This window comes from Trachypithecus francoisi, unplaced genomic scaffold (genome assembly GCF_009764315.1).
Source record: "Trachypithecus francoisi isolate TF-2019V2 unplaced genomic scaffold, Tfra_2.0 Lachesis_group18, whole genome shotgun sequence".
Lineage (NCBI taxonomy): Eukaryota > Metazoa > Chordata > Mammalia > Primates > Cercopithecidae > Trachypithecus > Trachypithecus francoisi.
The window spans coordinates 7,409,669-7,433,833 of record NW_022681463.1 but is presented as its reverse complement, the minus strand read 5'-3'; the positions used below and the strand labels follow the sequence as shown (position 1 = coordinate 7,433,833).

The 24,165-nt window shown below is 37.0% G+C and overlaps 1 protein-coding gene and 1 long non-coding RNA gene across 2 annotated transcripts in view; both read right to left on the bottom strand.

The window, feature by feature from the left end:
* The window catches only part of LOC117063524, a 47,961-nt gene extending 40,867 nt beyond the window's left edge, over window positions 1-7,094 (bottom strand). Inside the window, exon 1 of the long non-coding RNA XR_004428969.1 lies at window positions 6,906-7,094. This is a non-coding gene — a long non-coding RNA (uncharacterized LOC117063524). The remainder of the gene's footprint in view (window positions 1-6,905) is intronic.
* The window catches only part of FAM155A (family with sequence similarity 155 member A), a 703,478-nt gene that overhangs the window by 661,186 nt on the left and 18,127 nt on the right, over window positions 1-24,165 (bottom strand). The window lies entirely within an intron of this gene.

The window sequence follows — 24,165 nt, the reverse complement described above, 5'->3', positions numbered from 1 at the left end:
GAGTGCTTTTTATAGTTGAGCCACTGACTTTTATTTTTCAAAGAGGAGAACACTGTGAGGAAATTCAGAATAGGTAGTGAGTCTCATTCAATTCTATCAAAAAAAAATATACACACACACACACACACACAAATCTCCCACAGCAACAAACGTGATTTTTATTTTAGCTATATTCCAATCCAATATCTCTTTTCAGAGAAGATATATTTCTGCTTGGAGAAGCAGATAAAACAATAACGGCTTAACAATATGTTCATCTTCTCAAAACCTATAAAAAACAGATGTGGATTTGTACTTTCACTTGATAACTAATACCCCGATCTATATGAATAAAAACACGGTTTCAGATCAGTTTGGGGGGACAGTATCAATTTCATCATTTTGGTTATACATGAATCATTACCTGCACAAGGACATTTCTTTAAGCAATTAGATTTTGTTTTTGTTTTTTATTTTTGTTTTTGTTTTTTGTTTGTTGGTTTGTTCGTTTCTGACCCAAAGTTCAACAAAACCTGTATCCATTGTCTCACCTTAGAAGAATTCCAAAAACAGCCGGGTCATGAACCTGCCCTCTTTTCTCTGCACTTCATGTTACAGCTAGCCAAATGAGCAAAAGTAAACAAGCAAATGTCTGAGTGAAAGGCATTTGGAAATACCAGAGAGATCACCCATTAGTTTTACAAAGCAAAGTGAAGAAAAAGCACTTTGGAGGATGTGAGAATGACATGGATGTGAAACAAGTATACCCCACATCTAGCTTCCACATTTGTTCTACACTATACCTAGGAAACACCAATATTGAGCAGTAACCAATAAAGTTTCTAATTGCATTGGTCAGTCAAAGCCTGTAACTCTGATCAAATATACCACAGACACCATAATAACTATTTGCATGCTCCAGAAATTTTCTAGACTAAAAATACCATGGAGAACCTGACATTTAAATGTTGACATAATATATTCCCACAATAGAAACGAAATAACTTTTGGATCTCATGATTTTTTTTCCAGTGGTGAAATAAAATCAGATCTTCAAATTCTTTCAGACAAAAGCACTGATATTTAAGGGCCATGTTATGAAGAGAACCTCCTCTTTGTATTTTAATATTATTATAATTGATAATAATTAAATTTAAGATAACTGATATTTAATTTAACTGAAAATCTAAGTATTATTGTTGCTTCAGAACCATTTATGGAAAAAAGACCATGAGTTTACTCATGTCTGAAAATTCTGCTGGACCATAAGCACGGATGATAGGTTTACATGGTTTTCCTTGTCAGTGAAGTTGGCATTTCTATACATTTTACAATTACTTATTCACAGCAGTCTAAGTTTTGTATTGTAATAGGAGGGTACATTCGATTTTTAAAATTTCTCTTCATGCACTATCATCTGTACCAAAGACGTATACCACTTCCAGTTCATTCGTACTATCACTATGTTGAAAGGATATTGATGTCACATTCGGGCTTAGCAGGAAGTCACAACAAGAAACTCTGGCAACAGATGCCAACCCTAACTCACGATCCTAACTTACAGAAGATTACCTTTTTATAACCCAAGAGTGCCATTATTACCCTTGGAACCCTCACTAAGTAAGTAGGAAAACGACACTAAGAACAATTCGGCCCAGCTGTCTCTGGTCCATTTCCCTTTCTACCGCCTCTCGTGCATTCAAGCAATCTAACTTGATGAATGATCTTCCAGTTGGAAAGATGGGGACTTCACACTGTGCAGACCCAAAGATCTGTCTTCCAAAGGCTAACCACCACTGTATCCTTCATTCCTTTCAATGTCGTGTTTATTTGAATATATTAAGAATAATATCAAGGTAATTTTCTACATACAAAATTTATGTTTAATTTTTTAGGAACCATCATACTGCTTTCCACAGTGGCTGTACATTTTACATTCCCACCAACAACGCACAAGGGTTCCAATCGCTCCATACCCCTGCCGACACTTGCTATTTTTTGATTCCGGGACAGCGAACCTAATGGCTGGGAAATGGTATCTCACTGTGGTTTGGATTTGGGTTTATCTCATGATTAGAAATGTTTCGCATCTTTTCATGTCTTTTGGCCATTTGTGCATCTCACTGGAGAAATATCTATTCAAGCCCTTTGGCCATGTTTTAATCAATTTCGGGGAAGTGGAGTATTCTTGTTGTTGAGTGTTTCCATCCCTCCTCTTTTTCCCTCCAAACACCCTCTCCGTGTGTTCTCACCCCTTCCCATATATTTAAGCTCCTTCTGCTCCACAGGCCTCCAAAGGGAGGCTGAAGAACGCGATGTGCCACTGGCGCATGTGTGTGTGCTGAGATGTTTTCCTGTTCGTTTTGTATTAAGCTATGAATGGAATTAAACCTTACTCATCTTTAATATTTGGATTAAAATGGGATCCTTCACAGCATCCTTATCTCAGATAATCCTATGTCCTACATGAAAAATGGGACTCCTGAGGGAAACAGGATGTTCCACACAGAGCGTGGGCTGACAGTGCTGACCTCACTCTGGCTGTGTGGATTAAAGGATCTCCTCATAACACCAGAGTTGTAAAAGATTCCTGCAAAGAAACTGGGACTGAAGAGTGTCCTCAAAATAGAAACACATAAATCAAGAAGAAATTGCAATGCTGACACTTTTCCTACTCTGAATAAGCAACTTTCATTATCCACATTTCAAGGTAAAAACCAAGATAGTTCATCCAGATCTGAACAACAGACAGTTTAAAACTTCAAATGATCAAGAACACTATTTGACCCCTGGATAAACATTGACTACTGCTAACAATAAACTTTACCATACATGTACACTGTGGCCTGAGAAACTGAATAAACCAATAAGATTCAAACACTTAAAAAGTAAGCCTCAGCACTTAATAAGACTGGCAATTATTTATAACTTAAAGAAAGAACATATTAAAATATAGCAGCACTGTATAATGATTTGCAGAGATGGAACGTAGTCATGACAACATCTTGGGTCCTGCAGAGTTATGCTGGTTTGGCTTAGGTCAACGTACAAATAAATTATTTTTCTAAAAAAAAGAAATACAAAAAAAAAGGTCCTAAAGTTTCTGACTAGCGCTGTAATTCAACAGAAAAAAGAGTAGAAAATCTGGGACGAAGCTCGAAATGTAAACATACTCGATTGCACTTCTGAGAAAGGTGATTATATAATGATGAGGTAGAAATTACAGTAACTGATTTCAGGGAAGACATTTAAGCTTTGGAAAGCGCGTTTTGTAACACGATGTTTGTGCATATTTGCAGCCTCTGGGGTTTTGTTGTTGTAAACAATGTATGTCACCTCTCATCTCTGCCCAGACGCAGACGGAGAACTTTCTAACACATTTCAAAATATTCCAGAGTTTAGCCTCGGTTTAAATTCATTTGATAATGAGGCAAAAATTCAACTTTCTTTTAGTTTGTAAAGATAGTTAAGTTTAAGGAAGATGGGAATTCAAAAATGGCATTTCAATTGTTTGAGGTGAAAAAATTTTTCATAGTTTGTGGACCTCATTAAAATAAAGTCTAATGATTTAATAAAGTCCATATTGTCCTTCCATTTAGAACCACACATTTTTTGATAGTCTTTTAAACTATTATATCCAGTACTGAAACCAAACTGTGACATGAACTGAACCTAGAAGGAAATTTTCCAAGTACTTTATCCTAAATATTAAGCCAAGATTTTAGAAATCATGATGGATATTCAATCCTATTATTCTAACTTCAAGCTGATAATTAACATGTTATTAATATAACATTTATTATATTTAATCCATTCTATTTAAGTTAAAACAAAGATATTCTATATCATTCATAGGCAAAAATGTTTTAAAATATTGTTTACTTCAGCTTTATCTCATCTTATGTAAATATTTTGTATATATACTGAATGTGCATAAATATATATATATATACTTGCACATTAGTGCTAATATATTTATATATAGATCATATATAAATAAAATATTCATATTTTGGGTATATACTGAAGATTTTCTAACCCCACTTGGATCCCACAAGCACCTCAAATCTAATATGTACAAACTGAACTCCACACGATCACCTTTCAAAAACCTGTTTGTCTGCCTCCCCGTCTTGTGGAAGGATACCACCTGCTGCTCACTTGCCTACATTGGAAGGGTCACGGTCCTTCGCAGCTCCTCGTTCTTCCTTTCATTAACATCCATGCAGTCCTGTGCATTGTGGCAGCCAGAACCCTTTGTCCTCTTCCTTCAACCCTTACAGGCCCCATCTGGCGTGACTTCTGCTCTCCTCTGTCTCACTAATTACAAGAATCTCCTACCTGACCTTCCTTCCTACAGTGCTGCTGTCTCCCGACCCCCAGTTCAAGCCGCAGAAAAGTGATCTTTCAAAAGCAACAAATCATAGGCTGCATCTTCTTAAGAGCACTCAGTAGTTTCCCATTGCCCTTGGATACACTCCAATCTCTTCTTCTTTAGCAGCACAGTGCCTGCTGGCATCTGTAGTCTCCCCTCCCTCACACTCTACCATGGAGCTAGTCAGCACTTTTTCCTTTCTTCACGTGGCCCCTGGCCTCTCTGGTGCCCCACACACATGCCCAATCTCCTAGCAAATGGTACCCATCCAGAAGTTCTCTGTGCAGAGGGCCCCTGCTAGGTGAAGCCCTCTCAGAGGGTCCCTGCGCCTCCTTTAACGTACCACTTTGAACACACGAAGACACGTCTGATGAATAATTTGAACTGCTTCCAGAACAAGAATAAGGTCTACATTGCTCACTAGAGTAGACTTGGTGACTTGCACAGTGTCTTACCCATACCACACCTTTCTTTAATTGATGTGAATACGCATATGAATACTACTGGTATAATTTTACACTCGGTTCAAAATAAGCTCTCTGTTGTCCAATGTGCATTTGTGGGATAAAACTCACCTCCTCTTTTCTTTTTCCACCTATAGGATTATTTTTGGAAAACTATTCCTGCTAGCTGTCTTACACTGTTACTTCTATCTCTTAAAACAGATCTTCTACATTCAAATCTCCCTATCATGAAGTACCAAATATATTTACTTTCTTGTGTGCCATGTTTAAATGTATGTTTTACTCATGCTCAATGATCATCATCCCCCTTCTCAATCCTTTCCATCAGAAAGTTGTTAAAAACAAGATACTTGATGTCCTAAAGCAATGGGGAAACAGATTAAGTCATGAGTCAAAAACTTCTCAACCAATTAGTTAAAATGCTGAGAGAAAGGACAAGTTTTCTGACCACCTGTTACCTAAGGCCATGATAATGCTTCCCATGTAAAGGTATTGTTCCATAACATCCTTTTACTTTTTTCTCATAAGAGTATTTAAATTTCCAGTATTTTGCATACTATCTTAAATGTATTAAAGTATCTTAAAGCTTTTTTTAAATTTTTAATAATGCCATTCACTAATGTATAAATTTGTAAAACTATGGAAACTTTGAGGAAGAAATTTCAAACTTAATATGGTTGGCCCTCCATATCTATAGGTTCTGTACCCATGGATTCAACTGAGGATGGAAAATATAAAAATAATAATGATAGCAATCATAATAATAAATAACAATGACAATAAAAATTAAACACGAATTTTAAAAATACAGCCTAATAACTAGTTATATAGCATTTGCTTTGTATTCTGTATTATGAGTAATCTAGAGATGGATTGAATGTACATGGGAGAATATGCATAGGTTAGATGCAAATACTATGCCATGTTAAATAAGGAATGTGAGCAGCTACAGATTTTGGTGTCCATGGAGATCCTGGAACCAAATCCCTCTCAAATACCAAGGGACAACTGTAGTCAATTAGACCACTTTTGCATTATATTTGAGCCAAAGAGCAAGAGACTGAATTTTTAACATATTTTTAATAACTGCACAGCTCTTACCATCAATGTCAAGCATATGGGGAAAAAAATGAATGAATCCTGCCTTTATTTATCAGCCAAGCTGTGAGAGAGTAGTCTTCAGAGTACTGGTCCAACAAGGTTGGCAATTAATGATGCAATAAAGGGTAAACAATTAACTAGTGTAATTAAAAAGATTCTGAATCTCATGTCTAAATGTTACCCCAGACAGCTGGATCATTTGCCTGAAGAAAAGTTTACTCTCTGATTTTTTTATAAGAAAAATAGAATCAACTTTCATTCTCATACTCCCTGTTTAGATGGTAAAGAACGTTCTCCGGAAAATATACAGTAAGCTATTTCAACTCTGCTAAGGTATGGTATGCAATTTAATTTTGAAAATTCTGTCAAAACATTGTTCATCTGTAGCACTGCTTTCTTAACTGTGGGACGATAATTTCCTGTGTAACAAATTCCTCAGAAAGGTTCCTAAGGAAACGAGGCAAGAACACCAAACTAATTCCAGGTTGAACATGACAGCAAATGGCACAGAGGAGGGAAGGGAAAGCTCACTCACGGCAGACATGTCATAAATGATAGCCTCTAAAGACCGACTGTGGAAGAAGGCAGCCGTCACATATACACTAGCATTAATACTTGCCTTTCTCTTCTGTTTCATCCTCTTGAGAAAATATGTGATTACATATTGTCTATGATGCTCTAATATGGGGTTAGTTATATTTTTCTTTTGATGTAGCACAATATTTATTTACAAGATGATTGTAAGGATATAGTGTCTTAAGGGTTAAAAACAGAGGCACCAGAAGCCTAGAAGAGCATGGGTTCAAACATAAAATGGAACAACAGATTTTTCCCTTCTTTTCTTAGACACCAGAAGATTAAAAAGCCTTATAATGTATGTACTGTCCTCAGTATCTCCCCTTCCCCAAATGATGGAAGGATTGATTTGCCTCCCTCTCGGCTCCTAACTCTCACAATAAAGGCTCTTACAAGAGAGGATGACTTACCTTCACTAATAAAAGAGCCATCAGTCTACCAGCCACTCCTCTGAAAGCAGGAGGAATAAACCTCCTTTTAGGGACTGTCCCTTTCCTCAGCTGGTCCTGTCCTGAGAATGAGAGAGTCAGTGCTTTTTTCACTTGAGGCTTTTTTGTCACCTATTATGAAGCAAAATAGAAAACACAAAACTCCACAGTGAAATATTCAAGTGAGCTTAGGGGAAGGCATAAGACCCCACACACACGCCAGTGACTCAGGGCTTAGATAGTTAATAACAGTATTTCTGAAGTATATTAATAATAATATTCGAGCAATAGTGACAGGAAATGTGTGAAGTGACAGTATTAACTCAAAGAGCTAGCACTCCCTGAGGCTTACTCTGTGCCAGGCTGTGGGCTTCACATTCTTATTTTACTCGTCACAGAAGCCCTCTGAGAACACGTGCTCTGTAGTTACCATCTTATAGATGAGGATCAGGGGTGAGAGAAGATGATGACCTTCCCCACAGTCTAGATCAACAAGAGGAGCTAACAAATCCTGGGCAAGGGTTTAAACCCAGGAAGCAGAAGCAGCACAGAGCCAGTTTGCCTTTTTTTTTTTTTACGAGACAGGATTTTGCTCTGTTGCCCACGCTGGAGTGCAATGATGCCATCATACCTCAGTGCAACCTCCACCTCCTGGCTTAAGCAATCCTCCCACCTCAGCCTCCTGAGTAGCTGAGACTACAGGTGCACATCACCATGCTCGACTAATTTTTGTAATTTTTGTAGAGATGGGGTTTCACCGTGTTTCCCAGGCTGGTCTCAAACTCCTGGACTCAAGCAATCTGCCCCCCTCTACATCCCAAAGTTCAGGGATTACAGGTATGAGCCACCATGCCTGGCCCAGTCTCACTTTAAACATAATACATAGGTGATTTTATGGAAATTTTAGGAAGCACTTTGCTTTCAAAGCTGTCTTAAATAATTTTTGTGTTTGATACAAAAGGGGCTTAGAAGAGAATAGAAAGCCTTGAAATTAAGATCGTTGAACATTAACATTGTGTAGTAGTATTTTGCTAAATATATCAATATCATTAAAAATGAGGACTTTCTCACTGAAAAAAACGGATTAGCCCATCTGCTCATGAGATGCGATTTTTTTAATTTAAAAAAAATTAAAGTTTAGTTAGGAATATAGTAGAAATATTTTGTAACATAAGGAAGAAAATCAGAATCCAATAATATTCTGAGTTAAGTATTACTCTGTATTTGAAGGGTACTTAACAGGATTTTTCTAGCAAGGAAAGTCCTGGTCTGGTTTCAAAATATCCTTGAAAATATTAACTAGCCAAGTGACCTCAGGTGAGCTTCTCTAATTTGTTGCTGAAATGTATGTGAAAATCTTTGGAAATGGCAAAGCTCTTTATGAATGTTACTAACATTAGGTGATGTTATTCACAGCACTCATCAATCTCAACTTAGCAGGTAGCGTGAGGAACAATGAGAGGCAGAGAGGATGGCACTAAGGGGAAGAACTCTCCCAAGTTCAAGTTCTGATTTACTGAATGAAAAATATATCAGGGCACGGACAACTCTTAATCACAGTAAAGGGCCTTTTCTTGCTTTAGAATGAAAATAATGTAGTCTTTTTCTGCTACGATCTCTTTAATCCGTGTTAGATCCTGGATGCATGTTCATACGCGCATGCTTTCCACCAGCTACCTGTTACACGCGACACAAATTGAAATGTGTTAGAAATGTGTCCCCTAGCCCCCTTTAAACAGGAAGAGCAAACTGATTTCCAAATGCAGGATGCTCTAGAGAGTGTAAGCAATTACAGGAAAAATAAAATATTGTAGTTGAAAAGGAAAAATAAAAACATTCCATTTGACTTTAATGTATTGTTAAGGAAAAGGAATGCACCGCGGTGCATGTCAGATTTTATTGTTTCTGGGCATCCCCTCAGGAGGCTATTGAACTGTAGACTCTGATTCATAGGCTGGCGTTGGGTCTGAGTGAAAAAAACAATTCCATTTCTTGATATCAGTGGTCCTTGTCATTCATACCACCTTCCACTGTCAGATGAACTGCAAGAATTTTCCTTAGGCGTCTACCTCTTAGATGGATTCGGGATGAGTTCTGTAAGTACAGAGGACATAATGCACAATGGTCCTGAAAAGAGCGGGGAGATGCTGAGAACACAGGGAAATATCAAAGCTTGAGTGACACAAATAACCTGAAATCATCTGGGGAGGGTTTGGGGACCCCGGATGCCCCACCAGCTGCGCAGACTCCCAGGCGCCAGCGTGACATCTGCTTTCTCTCCTCCCCTGCAGCACTTCACAGAGCCACCCGGGTGTGAGAAAAGACATTTGACGAGGATGATGAATGAAAATGATACTTTACCAGTTCTTTCTGCAAAAGAGCCTGAAATACTCTAAGATCATTTGACAGAGGTTTCCCTGTGAGAAGGCAATCATCACTGACTTACAAGGGAGGCTCCATCAATACAGTATACAGATTTAAAAAAAAAACAACAGTAAAAGAAACTCATCATAGAGTCAGTCATAAGGCTTCAGAAATGTGCTATGGTTTTATATTTTTCTTTTTTTTCTTTTTTTTCTTTTTTTGAGGCAGAGTCTTGCTCTGTCGCCCAGGCTGGAGTGCAGTGGCGCGATCTCGGCTCACTGCAAGCTCCGCCTCCCGGGTTCCCGCCATTCTCCTGCCTCAGCCTCCCGAGTAGCTGGGACTACAGGCGCCGCCACCTCACCCGGCTAGTTTTTTGTTTTTTGTTTTTTGTTTTTTGTTTTTTTTTTTGTATTTTTTAGTAGAGACGGGGGTTTCACCGGGTTAGCCAGGATGGTCTCGATCTCCTGACCTCGTGATCGGCCCGTCTCAATTAGGTGCTCGAAATGTGAGTAGAAGCGACTATGACTTCTGTTCAGACTGAACTTCCAAATGCTGGAAGCACGGTAAACTCGGCATAAGAAGCACTTGCGAAGGAATGGGGTTCTAAAGAGCCTGCCATGGACCCTTTCCACATCTACTAAGGAGTTTTGGCATTATACCATAAGCCCTCTGAGTATAGCCAGAAACAAACAAACAAACAAAAAGCCAGCATCGGCACCTGGGGGATTGTCAGAAACGCACGCTCAGACCCAACTCCATCCTAGGAATCAGAACCTACAGTTCAGCAGGCTTCCAAGGGGATTCCCCAAAACCATAAACTCTGCGATTCTCGGCTATGCATTCCTTTTCCTTAACAATACATTAAAATGAAATTGAATGTTTTGATTTTTTCCTTTTCAGTTGCAGTATTCTTTTTCCTGTCATTGCTTACACCTTCTAGAACACCATGCATTTGGAAATCAGTTTGCTTTACCTACTTAAAGGGGACTGGTGGTCACATTTTAAGGCATTTCAAATTGTGTTGTATGTAATAGGTAACTAGTGGGAGGCATGGGTGTATGAACATGCATCCAGGCTATGTTAGAGATTAAAGAGATCTTAGCAGAAACAATGGTGACGGCAACAGTTGAAAAGTGCTTTAGAGATCTGTTTTATTCAAGCTATCATTTACATTCATGCCAAACACACCTCCACCCTAGTCTTTCCCTCCAGTGATCTCACTTGGTTTTAAAAAAAATACATGCTGTTAGAGGTTCCAGTTACTCCCTGAGCAGGTGGGAGGATGGCACAGAGCTCTTCAATCACTCATCTGCAGAGTTCGGGGATGTTTTGAGTAAGAAAGTCATTATACAACAACAAATCCTCTTCTATCACATTTCACTTGTGAGTAATTATTGTGTTCTAGCAAGTGAAGGATTAACAGACCTTCCTCGCAGTAAGAGAGAGCACAGCAGGTGCTTCCCCCTCACCTTCAGGGGCCTCTATTTGGTTGCAAAATTCTGCCTGTGTTTGAGTCCGCATCTTGCCCTCTCAGATAGTGAGGATACATGGTGACCTCCTCCATCCTGAATTAAACTAATAATTTCTATCTTCCTAGAAAAAAAATAGATTTGCTATGTAACAAGACTGGGGTAAGGGGCTGATATTTAGTTGGCCCCTTTAAGTAGGTAAAGCAGTTAAGTAGGTAAAGTAGTACCAAGTTTAGTGCTTAGTTTAATTCTAACTCATACCATGCAGATGAAGCATCTGCTTTTTTCCTGGTCACATCATATAAAATCATAGGTGTTATTTAAGCAGTGTCCTGACATCTTCACTTTATCCTTCTTCATCACACTGAAATGCCTTAAAATGTGATCGCCAGTCCCCTTTAAGTAGGTAAAGCAAACTGATTTCCAAAAAAAAAAACCTCTTAAGTATTATTTAATTTTTAAATAAAGGGATATTTATGACCCATAAAACATTGGGGAGACAAGGAATAAAGTGGAAAAATATATTAAAATAGTGAAATACCATTTTTTTATGTCTTGTATGGAACTTAGACTACTCTGTGAATAATTTAAAGTGGTGAAACAGCATAGTATACTATATTCCAGTCTATCTTTCAGACTCCAATCTTTTATCACCTACCTAAAATCCCGGTTTCCTCATCTAGTATGCTTCTGCTTCCAATTTAAATCACTTATTATTTTATACACAGATAAAGTTTAAGCTCTATAGCTTATCATGAGAGGATCCCCTTTATAAGAAATGCTAGTTATTTCATATTGTTTGCTGTTGCCAGGCATTGTACAAGCACATTCCATATATTAATGCAATCCACTGTCTGCTGTAAGTTCAATGATTCCCCACCCGAGAGGAAATTAAAGGAGAGAAAGTTCAAGAAACTAGCCCAACGACGCACAGTTAGAAAGCAGCAGAGTATGACCCCAATCCTGGGTTTATAGAGTGGGGAAAATGTGGTCCTGCCTAAGGAAAAAAAAAAAAAAAACCTCTAAGTATTATTTAATTTTTAAATAAAGAGATATTTATGACCCATAAAACATTGGGGAGACAAGGAATAAAGTGGAAAAAGTATATTAAAATAGTGAAATACCGTTTTTTATGTCTTGTATGGAACTTAGACTACTCTGTGAATAATTTAAAGTGGTGAAATAGCATAGTATACTATATTCGGTTTGCACTTAAACTTGTATCTCCTTCCCTTTAATATATAAAAACAAGTCACAAACACAAATATTCTACAAATGCATATATACCATGGACTTGGCAATGCTCTTATGTAGACAAAGGGAGATCCATAACTGGATCCTATACATACCCTAAGATCTAAATACAAAAGAAACTAAAAGAAGTCAACACAGTTGATAAAGCCCTTTACCAATGCCACTGCGCTATATATTTCCAGTCACTTCTTCATGCATTCAATCACTCATTCTTTAGTCAGTTAAATGCAGTCGGCTGTGTACCTAACTCTATACATGCAACTATACGAATAGGAAAGAAACAGAGAATTGAGTCTTCGGGATTGGAAACTGCAGAAGGATTGTGATCTATCTGAAGAGTATGTAGGTCAAGGTTATTGTTAGCTACATATAACAACATAATCCCAAATAATACTGGCTGCAAACAAATAGTTTATTTCTTAAATTTTAAAAGTGGTAGCAGATGGTCCATATTGGTTTAGGAGACGCAGATATTCATCAGGTCCACTGAAAATTGTACCAATCTTAGAACATGACCTTCCTGGCCAAGGTTCAAGGTGTCTGCCAGAGCTCCTGGACATTATACTTGCATTTCAGGTGTCAGAATGAAGTGACAAAAGGAAAGGAATGTGCCTTCCCTTTAAGATGATTCCCCTAAAGGATTCCACCAAATGCACACAGACATTCAGTGCACTTGGTCTCACTGACACATGCAGCTGCAAATTAGTTTGGGATACCCGGGTTCTATTCCTCGACAGTGAAGAGCGAATGTCTATTGGGAAGCAAATGTCAGTCTCTCATACGTGGAGACAAAAGAACCGGACCAAAATCAACTACTTTCAACGTTTTCAGTATATCAAACCCGTCAGACACAGTAAGGTCCTTCCACAACACACCCTGGCCTTTCCAGTCTCTGCGTTTTTGTTCTCGGTATTCTGTTTACCCAGAATGCCCTTTTTTCCTTCAAATGTTAAGATCCTACTCATCTTTATTATTTGATTTAAAAGCTACTTTCTAACTGAAATCTTTCCTAATCCTTCCTTGCTGAACTTGACCTTTCAAGTCAATGATAAAACAAATCATTTTAAACAACTCTGTTTCTCTCATTATATTACACGCTCTCGAGGGGCAGGGGTCATCATCCATGTATTCATTCATTTACTCAACAAACGTGAATTGAGCAACTATTATGGTCACCTCCATTCCATGTTTTGTATATACAAGATATTTTTTAAAATTTATTAAATCATGCAATTACACTTACGCAGATTTGAAATAAAATTTTAACAGCATTCTAGGTTTCACAATCCGGTGAGGAGTCAAGGCAATCAGGGGTCTTCTGGGCTTCCATCTATCACTGCCCAAACTACTGGCTAAAGAGCTTGCATGAAGAGAGAGCCCGCGCTACATGTGCCATTCAGGTGCAATTCTAAAAGGGACAGAGCTGGTCAAAGACAAAGATGACTATTTGGCACATTTGATGACATGAAGAAGTGCTCTTAGAGGGCATTTTCCTTTAAGTAGAAAAAATTCATATTAAAATATTTGAGGAGAGAAAAGGGGAAATCCCCACCACTGGAATAATGTAAATAAATATTATAAGTCATGGATGTGTACTCCTGTTTAGTATGTCTTGGTTCTTCCCAGTGATAGTTACTCTGGGCTTTTATTGCCCATACAAAAGAGAAATGCAAAAAAAAATACTGGAATCTCCTTAAAAAAAAAACTAAAAAAAAAACATAAAAAGTTTTCAATTGTTTGTTTGACTTTGTTTTGTTTTATTTTGTTTCAACAAATCACATTTCACAAAGACTGTTTTTACACTGCCATAGGGAAAGCATATTGTTTAAATAAATTATGAAAAAGAAGTCAAAATGTATGCCTTTTTTAATAATTTTCCTGCATACTTGAAGTATCACTGAAATCCCAAATATTCTTGCAAAAGAATGCTTTCTAAAAATTATATGGAGAAATATGCATCTATATGTAATTACTATTATTTTAGAAATAGATAATATGTGGATAAAATATTCATGAGTAGCTACATATTAAAAATAAAAATATGCTCATATCTGCTTATATTTATGACCTCTTAAATTTATTACTTGAAATATCATATTCTTTTGATTTATACATAATAAATTTTTAAAATTTGATTCCACTTAGAATATTTTAGCCAATTTAACCTCAATGTGTATAATAAGGTAAAACAAGCAATTGATGATTTTATTTCTTTAAAATGCCTGACATATCATTGATATAAACATGGCCCAAAATCCGTATACTCATAGATATCAGAATTGAAAAAAAATTTAAAAATGTGTCATCATTTATTAGTATGAAAATGAAGTATGCCTATTTTATAGATGAAACAATCAAAACTCAGAGAAATCAAAGTATTTGTGCAGGATAACAAAAAAATAGTATGTCTATTACAGAAATTTAGTAATTGCCTTTAAGAATTTCTTCAGTAATGGCTATGATTATAATACAAAATTACAATTGCTTTCAAAATCAAATGTAAAGATTAAAAGTAAAAGGTTTAAGGGTATAAAAGTTTTATACCCTTTTTATAAAAGGATATAAAAGGGAATAAAAGTAAAAAGTTTAAGGGTATATACATTTATACATTAACCAACAAATATCAGTTTTTGTGGTAAAGTATCTTTAGAGTTTTTTTTATTTATTTTAGTATCTCAAATTGTAGTGGACTTAAGTCCCTCACAATGCCTTATAGAGTTTCATATTTAAATAAGTTTCGAGATTCAAAAGCACATGATATACAAAAGACTGGCTTTTATGGCAGGTCTACAAAAGTCTACAAAAGTAGACCTGCCATAAAGAAAGTAATTAACTTTTTTTAAAAGCTAATAATTTTCTGACAAACATGAGCAAAAATTCCTTTATCTTTCAACAGCTCTCAACTTCCTAGGTAATTAGTCATTCCTCAGCACACTCTTTGGAAAAACTTGAGAGTGATTTAATCCATCTTGGCAAATCTCTGGGAAGAAGACATCTGCCGGTGTGATATTTCTGTCTGGCTTCTTATTTAGGTAACACTAGGATACGGCCCCCTTCCCCAAGAAACTGATGTGTTCTCCTCAATAAAGGGATCATCCAGATGTTCCCCAAGCCACAGAAGCACTCAGGCTCCATGGGTCATGTGCATATTATCCAGGCCACTGATACTTGCCTAGGTAGTAGAAATACATTTAACATTTAGATAACAATGGCCAGCAGACCATTAATGAAGACTCATGGTGGGCTGCTGTGTTTTACATGCAAAGCATGTTTTATTTATCTAACAAATACTTCTATGATACTTAAAATGCTCCACATAGTATTCCAAGTGCTTTATTTATCTGAATTTATTTGATCTATACAACAATGCCGAGAGGTAGACGCTATTATTCTCATAACAGAATGAAGCAACTGAGTATCAGAAAAGTTAAGGAAATAGCTTGAAGTCGCACAGCTTGTAAATTGCAAGGCTGAAGTTTGAGGCTAGACAGTCTGACTGCATATAGTTCATGCTCCACTTAGAGAATCATCCACATTCTCTGCTGCTGTAGAAAGGAAATGCTAACAGGACTTCCTCAAATCTCACCTTGTCAATGGTCAAGCCTTCCTACTATCACCTGTAACACATCATGACCTGGAAACTCATCTGAAATGCAGATGCTCAGCCCCACCCCAGACCTGAAGAATCATGCTTAGCATTTTAGCAAGATCCCCAAGGGGTTCCCCTGGTAAAAGTAAATGAAATTTACTGGGAGATGAACCTAATCACTCCAATTTCTTATTTCAGCTTTGTTTTCCAGCAGATACATCCTAAAACTTATGATGTGCACACGGGTGACCTCTTTACTGCCTTCCCTGGGATGGAGGCCAGACTGACCAAAAATCAGTGAAAGAAAGAAGAGCCGGTAGAAACATAGGCCATCTGCGAATGGAATCAGTCCAAACAATAAATTGAGAATAAACTTAACAGCACTTTAAAGATGTTTGGAGAGAAAGTAAATGTTAACTAATGATCAAAAATTATATTTTGTAAAATAGACATTGCCCCTAACAGCAAATGTTATTGCTTCTAAAAAGATACAGTGTTGCAAAAGCAGGTTTCATTGAGTTATTTTCCACTCAGTACTGAAGCATCAAAAAATGGTTGGTCTTTACTTTCTGCATAATTAAATCTGTTATGAATTAGTTAATAATGGACATCAATACTCACTCTTCTCTTACCCAATCTCTAAAGAAACCTCTTTTTTGAAGGGTTCTAAAAATAGTTGATTAAGGTAATTAGAATAACTTAACATTCCCTTTCCTAATTTTTTTTTTTTTTTTTTTTTTTTGAGACGGAGTCTCGCTCTGTCACCCAGGCTGGAGTGCAGTGGCCGGATCCCAGCTCACTGCAAACTCTGCCTCCCGGGTTCACATATTCTCCTGCCTCAGCCTCCCGAGTAGCCGAGATTACAGGCGCCCGCCACTTCGTCCGGCTAGTTTTTTGTATTTTTTAGTAGAGACGGGGTTTCACTGTGTTAGCCAGGATAGTTTCGATCTCCTGACCTCGTGATCCGCCCGTCTCGTCTCGGCCTCCCAAAGTGCTGGGATTACAGGCTTGAGCCACCGCGCCTGGCCCCTAATGTTTATTACTAGAAATAAAGACAGTCTGTTGAGTAGCAAGTTGTACGTAGCCACAAATAAATATGGATGTTAAGAAAATCTAAAAAAATCACAAACTATACAAGCGAATCTTACGAAACAACCAGAAAAAAACTAATAATAAAAAACACAAATTTAAACTGAAAAGCTGTCATTATGTCAGGGTTATTTTATATTTTTGCAAAATATTAGTAAGAATTTGAAAATTCATTATTATATAGGTCCTTCTTAAAATATACTTCAATGAAGTTTTAAGGAACAAAATCCCTTACCTTTGGATTCAGTCTTATTAAAAGAATATTCAACAATAAGTATAACTGAATTCAATATTCAGTAGTTCTTGCTACAGACTAGCTCTTCACAGTTAATCATCCTTTTATTCATCACACACCATTAAAATAACTTCAGTCCCTTAATAAAGCTAATCATAATATAGTAATTATATGAATCATCCTTTGATTTGAAGAAATCCAACAACTGATAGTTTGACAATGGAATGAATACATTTTCAAATGAAGAGATGGATTTTTTCCCTAGTTCAAACAAGATTTTGACATTGCGGTGCAGCATGACTTTATCTAAGAACCACACAGAAAAAGACCATAGCTAAACTGTGCCGAATTTCCTCAGAGCATGGCGTAGGGATAGTCATTTCTGAGGGTCAAAGCAGGCCTGGATACCCAACAGTTGGGTCTTTCTTTTTTGTGTTTATGATACTAAAACTAAATTCCTCCAGGTCAAATATATCAATTTAACAAACATTTAATGAATACTTAGGTATCAGATATAATGCAAGAATAAATAAGATTTAGACTTTTGGAAATTTACAACAGCACATTAATTCTAAGTCAACAATTATGCATAGGTAAAAGGAACACTATACACATGTATTAATAGTGTATAGTCAGTTCAAAATATCTGGGAACATGGTGATTTCATTTATGACACAAAGGATTTTCCAGAAAGATTTTTTAAATTCTTAATTTTGGTGGAATGCGCTCATTTCTTTTGTCATTTTGGTGTGACCCAAGTCCAGATGAGAGATTGCTAATTCCATTGTCTTCGTCAAACATCAATGTAATGCTATCAGGCGGCATACACTTGCAATCCTTTTCCAAGTGGTGATGATGTATTTGCAGTGATCCACTTCCACTTCCTGAAACAATCAGAATGTTGAGTGTGTGCTATGGAATAGAGCTACCTGATGATAAGGAAGAGGTGGATGTTGAGGTGGGCAGGGTAATGGTGAACCTCAGCCTTAGTCCGCTTGCCCAATGCCCCAACACGATTCACTCCTTCTCCACAAAGATCCATACCAGTCACTCAATGAGCATGAATCCAGAATCCGAAACACTATCCCCACACTGTGTCTTCCATTTTCAATACAAAGCATTCTATTTTTCTCCACTTATTTGGATAACTTTAGCTCATGAAACCACAGTCATATAGAGATAAATGCAATTGAGAATAATCTTTCAGATCTCGGGATCCTTTAACCCCTATGCTTTTTGGGAGAAGACTCGAAACTATTGCTAAACATATACCTCCATGCTATCTTCCCCACTCTTTTTTAAACTATGGCCATTTTAAATTACAAGTGAATAAAATCTCATCCATCAGCTCTATCAATTTTAGCACCATAATACTACCCAAAAGAATGCCACTGCTAAAGAATTCTTTGTAACACTATTCTGAGAAAGGGCAGCTTGAAACCTGGAAGATAATGATAGAGCTGAATATAATTCAAATTCATGTATATAAATATAATTCAAATACATATGAATAAATATGTGTGTGTGTGTATATGTGTGTGTGTGTATATATATATATAATTAGAGTATACAGGAAAAAAATAGTACCAATCATAAGGAAAGCCCTGAAATTTACAAATCTATCTTCTTTGAGCCCAGGTTCTCTGCATTTTGCGCTTATCCCCTGGTAGACTGTATCACTGCTTGTCACGCATTCCAGGTCCCTCCCTGCTCCATTGAACACAGGAGTGGTGACATGACTTGCTTCAGTCAGTGAAAGGTAGCTGCAAGCATCCTGTATCTCTTTTGAGCTAGATTTTTCAAAGCCAGAGTATGGCCCTGTCTCTTTTTCTTCCGCCATGAAACTCACCAAGTTCTAGATAGAGACTGTTCTGTCAGATGGGAGTCTGGAATGAAAATGTATACAGAGGCATTGTTGAACCACAAAAGGCATAGAATGTTAGTAAGAAAGAAACCTTTAGCAGAAATTGTTGTAAGCCAGGAAGACTTGGGGAATATTCATTAGTTCAGGGGAACTTTGTCTATCCTGATTGATACATGTATCTGCCTTTCCAGCCTGCCTCAGTACTCCCATTCCTACCCCAGGGAGACTTTTTCAGCTCTCCCTAACAAAACCATACAGTAAGCAAAATGTGCGAAAATCTTACTTTAAGGTAAATGTGTAATGAGGATAGGCATATAGAATCTGTGCTTTAATGAGGATCAAGGACTGAAGACAAAAGATGTATCTCCTAAAAGAATTAGAAGAATATCTAGAATTCCAGAGTTCATGAAAAGAAATAAATCTGCTAGTAGGGTCAGAATAGCTGACGAGGAGTTTCCAGACCTCTGTTCATAAAAGGCAGTTGTCCTCAGGTGCCTTCATGTTTATTTCAAATCCCATTGCTGAAACCTTTCATTTGGATTTAGCCTTATGGGCAGCATTCCAGACAAACGAGATTTAGATAGATGACTAAATAGGCGTATATGATTCCTGCAATGGCCTAAGTCAGTCAATCTAATTATGAGAGTTCTAAGTCACCACGTAGAAACTACAGGTTCCAAAGATTTATTAATTTGCTCCAAAATGCATTTTTAGGAAACAGACTTCTAAAGCAATTATATGACATTTGTTATTCCAACATGACAGCAAATTTCTTAAATTAAGATAATTAAAGACAAACTTTAAAATTGATTTTACACATTAACCGTTTTGGGGGAAAAAAGAAAACTTGAACATGACCATTTTTTTATTTCATTAATTAAAACTAAATTTTCCTTATATAGAATAATGCCTAATAAAATTTTACTTACCTATTTGCATGTAATAATGGGTGATGGCCTTCTATGTTTATAAATATTTATCAAATATTTCTCTTTGATTTCGTTGACAACATCGAACAAAAATAAACATGTATTTTTCCTGAGCTGATTTTACAGTATGTGAAATTATCTCTGATTATCTAAAAAATAATGTATTGGATGTGCAAAACAGTCTTTTAGGTGGGCCTCTGATTTTTCCTCTTGAAATTCATGACCTTGTGTCATCACCTGTCCTTGAATGTGGTCAGAACCAGTGTGTTGCTTCTAACAAACAGAATACAGCAAAGGTGAAGAATGTCAGTCTCGTGATGACATTACATAAGACTGAAACATCTGTCTTACTGAGAAACATTCCCCCTTGCTGGCTTTAAAGAAGCCAGCTGCCAGATTGTAAGCTACGCTGGAGAGGGTCACAGGCAAAGAAGTCAGAGACAGCGCACAGACAGCAAACAGCTGAGATCCTCAGCTGAACAGCCCTCAGGGAGCAGGATTCAACAACCACGTGAGCTTGGAAGCTGATCTCTCCCTAGCAGAGCCTCAGATAAGACCCCAGCCCTGGCTGACACCTTGACTGTAGCCTTGCTGAGGCCACAGCTAAGCTGTGTCCACGTTTCTGACCCACAGAAAGTGTGAGATAATAAACACGACTTGTTTTAAAAAGTCTCTAAATTTGTGAAAATTTGTTACACAGCAATAGATAGCTAGTACAATGAAATTCTCTACTTTTTTTGCAAAGCAAGAAAAATCTCAACCCGCTTCACTTTGATCTAAACTTTAAGAAGAAATCAAATATAATATTAATCCACTTTTGAAATTATCTGTGAAAAACGGCAACCAGTCTATTGAATCAAAAGTCTACTACATCAGTCAGAAAACTAATTCGTGCTTTCCTTCAGGACAATTCGTTGTTTGCCACTTCCAGCTGTTAGATAATGCTTTTTGTTGCTGATTATAACATAACAAAGTTTTCTTTGGTGGTTTCTGTAATTGTTAACCTTTAACTGTTCCCAAAATATTTCAAACAAATCAAATGAGCAAATTTGCACTAATACTCTTTACGGTATTCAAAAGTATGGTTGGTAGGTACAAGATCAAAGAGGGGAAGATTTTAATATATGCATGAAAATGTAACTTCTTTCTCCTGAAGAACAAGAGAAACTCTGACTAAGAAGGAATGTTTGATGTTATAAATTCCGAGTAAATGATTCAATTTCAAGAGGAATAGTTTACTATGGTTTATTAATTTGAAAACAGCAACCAAACATGATTTCAAGTAAATTTCCCAAATAATACAGCCTTAAAATTACTTTTCCCTTCAAAATGCAAGCAGCTATATTGTGATGTTTTAATTATTTGGACAGTTAATTTCCTTTTTACTTGCTGCATGTGGACACACAGTAACACATATGCGTATAATTCAGTGAAAAAAGCAAAAAGTGATCTATCCTAAACTGCCTAAGCATCCCCTGTGTCTCTCGGTGGTACTTCATGTTCAGCCTCAAACTGTATCTACAACCTGTCCATAAGGCAATTACCTTTTGGAAACATAATATTTCTCATAACTCTTCCAATGAAAAATTGTGCAAAATGTCTATCCTGTCATATTTGATACTAAATGATTTAAATGAACAGGCAGGGGCAATTTCTGAAATAGCTTCACGAATCTACTTACCAGCGTTACCAACCTGACAGGAAAAGAATTCAGTCAAATACATCAGGCCACACAGGTTTCTTTTGTTTCAATTTTCATTAATTTTACTCAGTGGAACCTCTCACATAAGGGAGAATCATTCATCAAAAAATTATGGAACACTGTTCCCTCATCTATTGCTACGTAACAAACACCCCAAAATGTAGTTTACAACAACACCCATTTTATTGCATTCTACAATTTTGGTGGCTCAGGAATTAAGATATTGCATAATTAGAGCATAATGACGACCATTAGGGATTTAGCGTCTTCCTCATTTTACTGGTAATACTCTATCTCATTTCATAATGTGAAATATATACAGAACAATGTTTGGAGAGTGATATTTAAAACATTTGCTGGGAGTGATTTGAATTTTTGGAACTTTATGCCTAGGTGATTTGTCAGAGGCTATAACAACCTTGCTTCTCTGCACATCCTAGGGAAGTTACTGAATAAGATTGTGTAGTAAAGAAAAATATTGATAGTTCTCTCCTTTGAAGTTTGTAAGACGTTGGGAAGATGTGAAGGGGTCCGTGTGATCTAAATGGCTGGGTGGTAAGTTCATCTGCAAGCTTCACCCCCATGTGTGGTGCACGGCCTTGGAAGACACAAGCTGGACTCAAGCGAGACAGTATGAAGAAGCCTGCCCAAGGCGTCTCTACGAGGCTTGGAGTTCCCAGCAGTATGGTGGCCTTGGGCTAACTGAACACCTTACAGCACAGCTCAAAGCTTCAAGAATACTTGTCCCAGTAAACAGCATGAAAACTGCATGGCCTTTTATCACCTACCTTGGAAGGTCCAGAACATTATTTCTGCCCTACTCACTCTCAGTTGGAGGAGTGTCAAAGAGCCTGCTACCTTGTTTCATAACCACCCACCCGCAAGCTTTTATTTTCCTTTTTTCTGTCTTTTCTTCTTTGCAAGTGATTAAACAAAAATAATTAAGAAACAATGCCTATCTTTAAGAGTACTCTCAAAATCTACTAGGAGAAACAAAGGCAGTGGTATATAAGTATATAATTCATTCTATAGCTTTATCATGTCAATTATTCATGTGCTGCTAGAAACTGTCTTCAGGCTAATACTTTTAGTAATCTATTATTTTCTTCCTTTTCAACAATTTGCATGCAATCTTTGAAAATCAGGACTGTTTTTATACCAAGTAATACGACAAAAAATAAATGTTAAATTGTGTTTAAAAGTCTTGGTTAAGAATCCTGTGCCCTAGGCCTTAGTTTTCTTATCTGCAAAACAGGATAATTATCAGGCCTACTTCACAGAATGAAATAAATTGACCTGGCATTATCACTAAGTACTAATCGTTCACTACCACTACCTACCAGAGGAAGAAATCTTGCTTCCAGCTTAGGCATAATTTTGCTGCCTCTCCATTTATCAAATTAAAATAAAAAGATAAAATTTGATTAAATCACTCACATTTAGAAAGACAGAAAAATGTTTTACATCACATATTTTCCCTGTACTTGGGTTGCTGACTGATGATATGAAACTGTTTTCAAATCAGATGACAAAAGCAGTCACAGTACTATACTTGTTTATATTGGTTTCTATTATAAGTAATAGACTTTACACACACACATATACACGGAAAGCTGAATGATGACCATTAGGGATTCAGTTTCTTCCAGTAATAGCTTCTTCCTTGTTTTACTGGTGATACTCTAACTCATTTCATAATGTGAAATAATACAGAACAATATTTGGAAAGCGATATTTAAAACATTCGCTGGCCAGGCACGTTGGCTGATGCCTGTAATCCTAGCACTTTGGGAGGCCGAGGCGGGTGGATTACCTGAGGTCAGGTTCAATATCAGCCTGGCCAACATGGTGAAACCCCGTCTCTACTAAAAATACAAAAATTAGCTGAAAGTGGTGGCATGTGCCTATAATCCCAGCTACTTGGGAGGCTGAGGCAAGAGAATCACTTGAACCCAGGAGGCAGAGGTTGCCGTGAGCCAAGGTTGCAGTACTGCACTCCAGCCTGGGTGACAGAGCGAGACTCTGTCTCCAAAAAAAAAAAGTAAAAGAAAAAGAAAAAAAATTGCTGTGAGTGATTTGAATTTTTGAAACTCTATGACCCGCTAGGTGATTTGTCAGAGGTTATAGCAATCTTGCTTCTCCGCACATCCTATGGAAGTTATCTAAATAAGATCATGTAGTGTGTAGTAAAGAAAAATACTGACAGTTTACCCCCATGGTTGAATTAATCTTTGAATTGTGTTGTCAAATAGTCGCTTTTTTCTGTTAAGTGGAATCTTCTCTCTTTCAATGTCATCTGAATTTTTTACCTGACATGGTAACTTTATAGAATCTTTTCAGTGTCTTCAAATTCATGAACTAGGCAGCAGAACAAAATAGTGACATATTTTGCTAATAGCTTCTAATTTGGAAAACAAGTGACATTAGCTTTAAAAATTGCTTATCTGGAAAAGTCCACAGATGAACAGTTTTTTTTTCTTTAAGTGGCCAGATTAAGGAGACACATCCCCACTGCAGGCTATGGAGTGGTCACATCACTGTTTATTACTTTTCAAACCCATAATTAGCCATAAAGAAGCATGCACAAATACTGTATTTATATTTCCCATATAAAAGGCTCTGCTGTTCAGCTACAAAGATATCAAACACTCTATTTTATAAAATTAGTATTTTGTAATTATCTGACTTAGAGCTTACTACATTTTAGAAGAGAAACAATGACCCCTTTCATAAGCAAGGAGAAGGAA